The sequence below is a fragment of the Caretta caretta genome, chromosome 5 (assembly GCF_965140235.1).
Source record: "Caretta caretta isolate rCarCar2 chromosome 5, rCarCar1.hap1, whole genome shotgun sequence".
Taxonomy (NCBI): Eukaryota; Metazoa; Chordata; order Testudines; family Cheloniidae; genus Caretta; species Caretta caretta.
This window is the reverse complement of record NC_134210.1, coordinates 19,741,671-19,750,780: the sequence shown is the minus strand read 5'-3', so window position 1 is coordinate 19,750,780 and position 9,110 is coordinate 19,741,671. Positions and strand designations below refer to the sequence as shown.

General features: G+C 33.8%; 1 protein-coding gene across 22 annotated transcripts in view; it reads left to right on the top strand.

Annotated features, from left to right (window-relative positions):
- The window catches only part of TCF4 (transcription factor 4), a 325,294-nt gene that overhangs the window by 239,341 nt on the left and 76,843 nt on the right, over positions 1 to 9,110 (top strand). The window contains exon 1 of one of the 22 annotated variants that reach the window (XM_075128392.1): positions 1,384 to 1,402. The exons of the other annotated variants lie outside the window; for them this stretch is intronic. The gene's annotated coding sequence lies outside the window, so the exon portion shown is untranslated. Of the gene's footprint in view, positions 1 to 1,383; positions 1,403 to 9,110 lie in introns of those variants that run through there. 22 annotated transcript variants of the gene reach the window in all.

Sequence of the window (9,110 nt, the reverse complement as noted above, 5' to 3'; positions counted from 1 at the left end):
AAATAACAGCAAAATGGACAATGTCAAATGATAATTGAATTTTAATATAAGCCAATATTTGATAAAAATGCACTATATCACTTTTTCGTGATTTTTACGTAAATCTTGTTTTTTGATGTACTTGATTTGCATCTAAAATTCTATAAAGATTCAGCAACAGCACAGGAATTTTAATATTTATAATATAATCTGTTATTGACTATACCAGTTTACTGAGTAGCATGTCAAAAACAATGGAAGAACCAAAGCCATTGTTTGTATTTTTCACTAGGTATGCATGGTATTTAAGATGTGTACATTACCTGAAGGGGATTAAGTATAGTGCTACTTTCTAAATTTGATTTTCAGCATTACTTACTGTACATTTTCATGTCACTGGGATTTTAGTAAACAATTATTTGATCATTTGTCATACATTAAAGCTATATGGAAATGACAAAGAAGAATTTTTTGCAAATGAAATTGAAAACAGAAGTGGCAAAATTTTCTCTTAATGGTATTTTAAGATCACATCATTAGCTCCCACCATGCGCATGTGTTAAATCATACAGAGAAACCTATAATTATTGTAATTGCTCTTTTTGCGTTATACTAACAAGCTTCAAATCATCCCTCAAACTAGTTGTTTTGAAATAGTTATTTGTCAAGTCATCAAATCACAAAAGGTATATGATAATGAGTTTTTCTTGTTCATTATCTGCCTGCTATTATTTTTGTAAAGCTTTTCAACTCCATAAAGTTCTTAGATGAAGATGAATGCTCCATGATATCATTCCTGCTAATAGTGAAGGCCAAATAGTGTAATAATTCAATGAACTAAGCTTAATAATGGCAAGTAAGAACTTGTGAGTGGAGTAACAGTAGTGTAATTCTGTATACATTTCATAAAAGTTTTCTCTTTAAACAGAAAGGGGGAAAACCCTCCACATCTTAGTTAGAGACCTTTAGATTTCCACCACTTTTGAGTGAAAATTGTAATAATTCAATCTGATATTTATAGCTCATCATTTGTATACAGAAAAAAAATGTCAGTGTTCAGTGCGCTGGAAATATTTAAATGCTTACATGTAGCATCATATGAAAATATATTAATTAGTAACACTTAAAATGTTACTCTTAAGCATATTCTAACTATAGGAGTAGATTTAGCTGCAGCCAGCACTGGATTTGCAACTGTCTAAACAGCTTCTGCGTACAGGTACCTCAGATTCAGTGTTACAGTTAAAAAAAAAAAAAATGTTTCCTATTTTCAGAACTGTGATTAAAAACTAAAATAACTTGAGAAAATGTGTCACTTTTTCATCTTCGTGGTTTTCATAGAAGAGCAATCTGCTTATGCGATAAACTAATATACTTTTGAAAGCTTCCCGCTGATATCAAGAAAATGTAATGTTGCAAATAAGTAAGTATTTGAATTTTAACGTGAGCTGTGTTTATGGGTCTGAGAGGCATTCCTTTGACATTCTTAACAAACATAGTCCATACTTTTGAGTTTGCAGAAGTAGTTCCGGTATTTTTTATTTTTAAAGGATTTAATGCTTTACTGTTTGATTACAAAATTGCTATCATGGTCTGCTTACTTCCCTGCCACTGTGCATGGAAGAAACTTAAGTGATCTTAATTCTGCATATGCTCAATTGTGTTTAAATATTTTAAAATAAATAAAGACTGGGTGAAGATTAATTTTTTAATGTAACTTTATTTTGATTTGTAGCCTTTAACTATGTTTTGCATATGATGAGCATAAGTCAACTTCATCTGTTCATGTATGCCAGTTTGAACATTGTAATGGTGTTCTTTTTCTTTCAAGAAGAAATTATAAATAGTAGTATATTTTACTTAATTACTGATTGCTGGTAGACCTGGACAATTTTAATATGGTGTTGATATCCTAAAATAGTTTGTAGTTATATATTTTGTGTATTGGGCTGAGGTTTTACCAAAAGATCTAATAGCTGGTGCAGTCTTTAAATACCTTTCCAACTGATCTACAGGAAATTGTGCAGAAGAATTGTTTGTTTCCTGTTTCAGTATAAATCTGGTTTGCATTATAGTTGGTGTACTGTAAAATTGCCGTAGCACTTCAGAGACCTGGAGTTTGGTTATTTTGTACTAGCAGTTTGTTTTGAAAAGTGAATGCTATAGCATATATTGCCCAATTTCATTCAGATACTACGATGTTCATTTGTCAAGGGCACTCTTTTTTCCTTACCTTTTCCAGTAGCCTCCTAGCCTAAACAAATTTGAAACACAGTAACTGCTGCAGAATTCCTGCAGTATGACGATGTAAAATAGCATACAGCTGATCAACCTACAGACGTATCAGATGATAAAATACTGTGGGACGCTATTGTCTTTTTTGTCTAGTTACAAGATACCTGCTCAAAAGCGGCCTTGCTTTTGCACATTTTTGTCATTAAAATGATAGAAATTAAAACATTGATTTATCACAGAGATAATTTGTAAAGTATTTTGTCTTCCTCTTCTTCAAGCTATGTAACATTTTATAGAGTTCATAAATAGTTCTCTAGTACATTTGTTTATCCCTCTAGTTTTCTTGTTGAGACATACTGCATAGTATGGTGTAATATGATTTCACTGTGAATGTATTTCTTAGCTGTTTGGAAAAGGTTTTATTTATTTATTTATTTGTGTATTTATTTATTTTTTAAGAAAAAATTCAACTAGCTGAGGTTGGTGTAAAACCACTGAAAGTTAGTTTCATGTCTTGGCTTCAACAACATATTACCACTTATTTTAATATTTCAGCCCCAACATCCAGTCATGGGAATCCTAATGTAATTCTGCTGATGGTAACTTTATATGTTGTAAAAGGTCACGTTTAACTGCTATAACCTAATGTGAATCCAAAGTATTTAGGATTTGGAGAATGTACATATGTAAGAAGCCAATTTATTATTCAGTACCTAAAAAAAGCCACTATTTCAGAACTTTAATAATTGTATTTAAAATAATGAATTATTCAGCTATAATTCAGTTTGTTTCGTTAAAAGAAATTCTCAAGCCACTTAAAAAGTTTTATATACATCTCCTAGGACATAAGCAGGTGAGTACATTATTACATTTAAACAGGTATTCCAAAATATAAAGCACCTTTACTTCTTACACAATCAGATATCAATTACAAGTTACACACAGCCGCAAGAATAGCTTTAGAGTGAGGGGGGGATGTTTCCCAGAAAACTCAGATAGTTATTGATTTTTCTCAAACAACTCATTTTTTTGAAATTGCATTATTTTTTCTGTTGCAAACTGCTCGAGAGAGTGTTATATTGATAGGGCTTGATCTAAGTCAACAGAACTTTTAACATTGACTTCACTGGGAGCAGGCTCAGACCCTCAGTCTTTTGGGATTTGCCCATTTGTGATGCTGATTGTCTAGTATTGCATGGCATAGATTTGTAACTAAATGCTGTCAGCTTTTAAAAAAGCAGGCATGTTCATGTGAAATACAACATACAGATCAAAAATCTGATGCCTAGATTTGTGATTGTTAAGAGTGTTTATATATATATATATATATATAAATTATGCATATATATATGCAGAATTTTTCTACCCAAGTTCTGATTTCTTTTTTGTAAGGGACTTAGTGTGACCTATAAAATTAATAGTAAAAGAAAAGTTTAAATAGAGGAAATTTCATATACCTGCACCATTTTATTAGGCGTCTGAACAGAAATGGGACTGGTATAAAGAATACATATGTGCAAGATCAAAATGTTCTCTTAAAAAAGTGCACTGCTCTTGTAATGAATAGAGTACAGATAGAAGAAGAGTGGGCTAAAATGCTGAGATAGCAAGGAATTGAGCTTGGTGGTGTCTCAGTTCAGATACGACTGAAAAATGTAGTCTTTGCCTGTCATTCTCAAGAGACCAAGGGCTGAGCTCTCATGGAGACCAAATTACATTCATCCTGAGAGAGGGCAAGGCTGAAGTAATTGGTGGGGCAGTGTGGGGAAAGTTACATTCCAGCTGCTTCCACTGTAGCTGACCTGCAAATGAAAAGAGGATGTTAACATTCTAGATTAACATTTAACTTGGCTTTTTCACCTCTCCAGACATAAGGGTGAGGATGATAGAGTAGTGAGAAATGTACTCCAGTAGTAACTCTGATCAAATGGAAGTATCTATATTAAAAACAAAACTTGCTGATTTAAAACCAGTTCTGCACTTGCTAAGTACCTTTCTGTAATTACAGTTGGAATAGTTTATCCCCCTATCTAGTGAATCCTCATTATTAAATTCTGTTATTAGACTTGTACTTTGGATTTCTTCTTCCTTTAAGTATGTTATAACACCCATCACCATTAATAAAAGCCATATAATGCAAATTCCTCCACCCTCAAGGACAACCTAATAGGAAAGGTCTTCTGCGCGGTATCTATTCTATTTTAAAGAGAATAATGCCGAATTGCTCAATAGCTGTTCTAATGAATAAAATAAACCAAATTGATGTAACATGCATATTTAAACCCATCCAGTTAAGTACTGACACGATTAAAATAATCAAATGTATTACTTAAAAAATTAAAAAGGATAAGTTCTGCACCCCATTATTTTATTGACTTTTAAATATAAATTACTGAAATGTTTACATTCCTAATGGCATTATTAAGCTACACTGACAAATCAGAGGGAAAAAGTTGATTGCCCAGCATATTATTATTACTGCACCTGTTATTACAATTCAGCTAGATGAGGAGCAATGTACAGTATGGGGATGAATGCTATTTCCTTTTTGTAAGTGATAGAATGAATGGAAGGACACATAAATGTATTTAAAGTGTAGTTTAACTTTGTGATGCCTAATGTTTGTATTCATGTGATTAAAAGGCTTCCATAAATTTTATGCAACCTAGAAATAAATATGCACATACAGGGACAAGTGATACTTTCCGATAGCTGCTGCATAAGATCTCTTTAAGCAAAATGCAGTCTATATGCATGGACAGATTTTGAATACAGGTTTAACAATTCCAAATCTTTGTCGTATGATTTCAAGCTATGGAATGAATGTGCACTTCACGTTATAATGTGTGGTGGAGAGGAGTTTCCATATGTTTTTTAAAAGATTTTTTTATTATTATCACCATGAAACAAAAGGTTAGGTAAGAATTTCGCTAAGTTAAATTAAAACAAATATAATAAAATTATTTGCAAATGCTATATTTATAAAATTTGTATAAAGATATAGCTGCGTGCATTCCCTTCACTCCCCACTTTGGTCTTTGTTATTTTTCCGAGATGTGAGCCTGCTTATATCTCGCTTTGATGCCATAATGCATCCTATTACACTGGAGTAGATGCTTGCTTGCTAATCCAGGATTGCCAGCAGTACTTGGTGAATCCATTACCATCAGTGGACTTCACACAGTGAGACTGAAACTCCCAGCACAAAAAAGTTAAATATTTTTTCTTTTTCGTTTCTGTTTTTTTAGATCAGGTTTGTCACCATGTTTTACAGCCTTTAACTTAATGTTTGGGATTGGAGAGGTGGGAGAGGGGGTTCCATTACTGATTTATCCTTAAATGTAAATCTGGTTCCACAAGAATATCTAAAGAGTTTGAGTCATGGAAGAAATGGTTAAGTTTATGCACTCTTGTAAGTAGTATTTGTATGAGCTGCTTAGACAATTTCAGATTTTGTTTTACACAATGATTTGAATTTTTAGTATTCTAACACCTGATACATATCACATATCCCACACATGTCCCCTCTGGCTACAAAGCAAAATGTTTACATAAATGAATTCTCCATTTTTGTAGCAAGTATTTAACTCAAGGCTTTTCAGAGTTAATGCTATTTCCATAATTAAAAATACTCTCCAGCTACGATAGAAGTGAATCAAAGAAACAGAACATTTTATCTGTTGCCATTTTAAACCTTTCACATACCTTGTGTAGAAAAATAAATTCCGTGCATTCACAAATGTCATAGCATGGCTAAATGCTGAAACCTGTTATTAAATATCTATATACTGCTAGTGCCAGTCATATTGGAAGTTTAGTTGGCAGAGAGGATAATATGTACAGATCAGTCATGTTTTCATTTTGTTACGTTTGCAACATATCCTTGCATGTTCAAATTAGTTATTTTCAAATCCTGACAGCTGTGATCTTTAAAGTGATCACAGGTGTTGTGATGTAGAATTGATTTTTCTATTAACACCTGAAAAAGAGACCTGTGTAGTAATAAAAACTTAAATAAGATAACTGTAAGATGATACATACTGATTTGGTTTGGTAATCCCATTTCCCAGCAGTTGTACTGTATATAATGAAATAAAACAAAGCTATTACTTGACTGGAACTGTCAAAAGTGCACATGTAATTCTAAAATACCTTACAACAGGAAATACTGAAATATAATAAATAAGCCATTTTGATTTTACCTTAGTAAGATACCTTTGCTAATGTGGTATTGCTCAAACTACAGTTTATGAAATCGAATTAACTCATATAAGACCTGTCTTGCAACTCTATGGATGCTATAGTTAATCACTGATTCCACTAAAAAAAATGTCTATAGCAAATTATAGCTCAGCCATAAAAATTGTCTCCAGGATAAAACTGTACATGCAAGTTTTTATCCTGGAAGCAAAACCTAACTAGTTTGCTTTCTTTAAATAAATAGTTTTACACGTTTCACCATTTTAGTGACCAAGGTGTTTGGGTTTTTTTTTTAAAATAGAAGTTCAGGAGCATAAGATACTTTTTATACTCAACTACTTCAAACAGAGTTTTGATTTAAAGTAATTGGTCTCAATTCGGCTCTGAGCTCTGCCCTGCAATTATCAAAAATTTCTCTTGACTTAACTGTCAGAGAGTCTGGCAACAGCCTTCACTATAAATACTAGTCCACCTGGGTTCTTCTGTCTTTCAAAATGTGGTGTATCCCCTGCATATAGATATTAGATCTAAAAGATACGGGGCATGATTTGTCCAGACAGATTTAGCCAAATGTATAAGCCAAATGTACAAGTTGTTCATGTTCTACCATCTGAAATAAGTAAACCCTTGTGTTAATACAGAATGCTTGATCTCGCTCCCATTGAAATGTTTGGGAGTTTTGACATCCATTTCAATGTGGACAGAATGACGCCCTGAGAGAGTAAGTTACTGTCAACCTATTGTGTACCTCAGCAGTGAAAAGTGTCTAAGAAATACATAAGATAGAAATACGGAAGAGAAAAGTGTGTGAGAGCCTGCACAGAGTCATAATCCATAGGCAGCTAACCAGCTGCATCTTTGGCAAGTCCAAATCGATGGTCCCTCTCTTGACCAAATGATGTCTGTGTGAATGAGCTTTCAGTTAACAATTATTTTTTGTGGTCTCTCCATGACATCATTGGAACACATGTAAGACCGGGATTCATTTCTGCTTCAGGAGTCTAATGAAGGCTGTCAGTTGTTCAAAAGTTTCCTTTGACCAACAAGATTTCTCATGCAGTATGGTCTTGTGAACTACAGGACAATGTTTTGCTTATGAGTACAGAACAAAAGAACATACCCCACACCTAAACCTGCAGAGATAGTCCTATTTAATTAAAATGTATCAAAATGCAGTTGCCATTTAATCCTACGTGCTGGTATATGTTATGTCCATTGAAGAAAGACTGCTGATTCCACCAGAGCCAAGATGGGCACCTTGCAGGGGAAAATAAAATCACATAGTTATAGATATTTTAAACAGTTATTCACGGATCATTTCTGGCAGAAGCCTGATTCTGAATATCCCTCCGACAGCCTAAACCACACACAAAGATCTGTAAAAATCAAAAGGCAGAATGTGGTATATGTTCTGCTGCGCTGATTGCGCACAGAGATATGCCAATATTTTGAGGTTACATGTGCAGATCTTCAAAAGATCTCAACTAATGCCTTAATTGGGTGAGCTGTTAATCCATGGTATGGTAAATGCTTTTGGTACTTTATTTATAGCACTATCTCATTTTTCATAGGAATTTTACGATTGTCTAAAAAAGAAGGAATAAATAAGACCAAAGCATGTCAATGCTAGTCAGATCTTCCTGCTGCTAAGACGGGAACTCTGTGCGTGCTCCCTGAGGTGGCCATGACGGCAACGGTTTAGTGGCGCAGGCTCCATCAGGTGGGAAGAGTGGACAGGTCCTGATAACAGCAGCACTGCTGCTCTCACGGCTGACGCAGGGTGCATTAAAATAATTCCATGCCAGAAGCATGGATCTACCACAAGAATACGCTTTTTAAAACAGTCTAAATTCTTATTTACACAATAGATTGCAGTAGGCCTCAAGGAGCTGTTATTGTCTGTCAAGTTAAAAAGTGTTTTTCAAATGTATTGACTATTTATTTCCACAGTAGTTTGGAATGGTTCCAAAGGATATGTTAGGGTTTATGGAATCAGTAATCTGCATTGCTAAATATCCTTTACCTTGTATTTAAAGAGTATGAATGTTAATATGTGACTGTCGTGTAGTACTGACTCAGGCTTATGTCCATACATGCACACCGTCACACAGCACACTTCTATGAAGTCTCATTTCTTTCTTTCTTTCTTTGAAACTACTATTTACAAGAGAAAGGAAGGAAATTAATTTTTAAAACTACTATTCAGTAACATATAGGCTGGGATCCTGCAAATATATACACACTCATAATGGTGGTAATACTCACATGCTTAAAGTTAAGCATGTGCATGAGAGTTTGCTGGATTGGAATCTGAGGGTATTACCCACACTAGTAAAAAGCAAGATTAAAATACAGATTTTAATGTGTGTATTTATCAGTGCAGGTATGAGAACAACTTAGGGCCTGTGTTTTGAAAATTTTGACCCATGATGATACTTCAGAAAAATTGTGTATTTTAATATTCAGATTCATGTTTGTTTACATTGCTCACTTGTCAAAATGCTCCATTCAGCCATAAGAGCCACTCTTTTTTATAAATATATTCCTTAAATTAGTTTAAAAAACTATGTAGGATACAATTCCCCTCAATGCAGAGGCCCTATACACAACATAGCCCCTTAATATGAGGAGTTATATAATGTAAGGCCTTTTGTGTGCCATCTACACTGTGGTGAATTTCTCATAGGGCTTAAAGA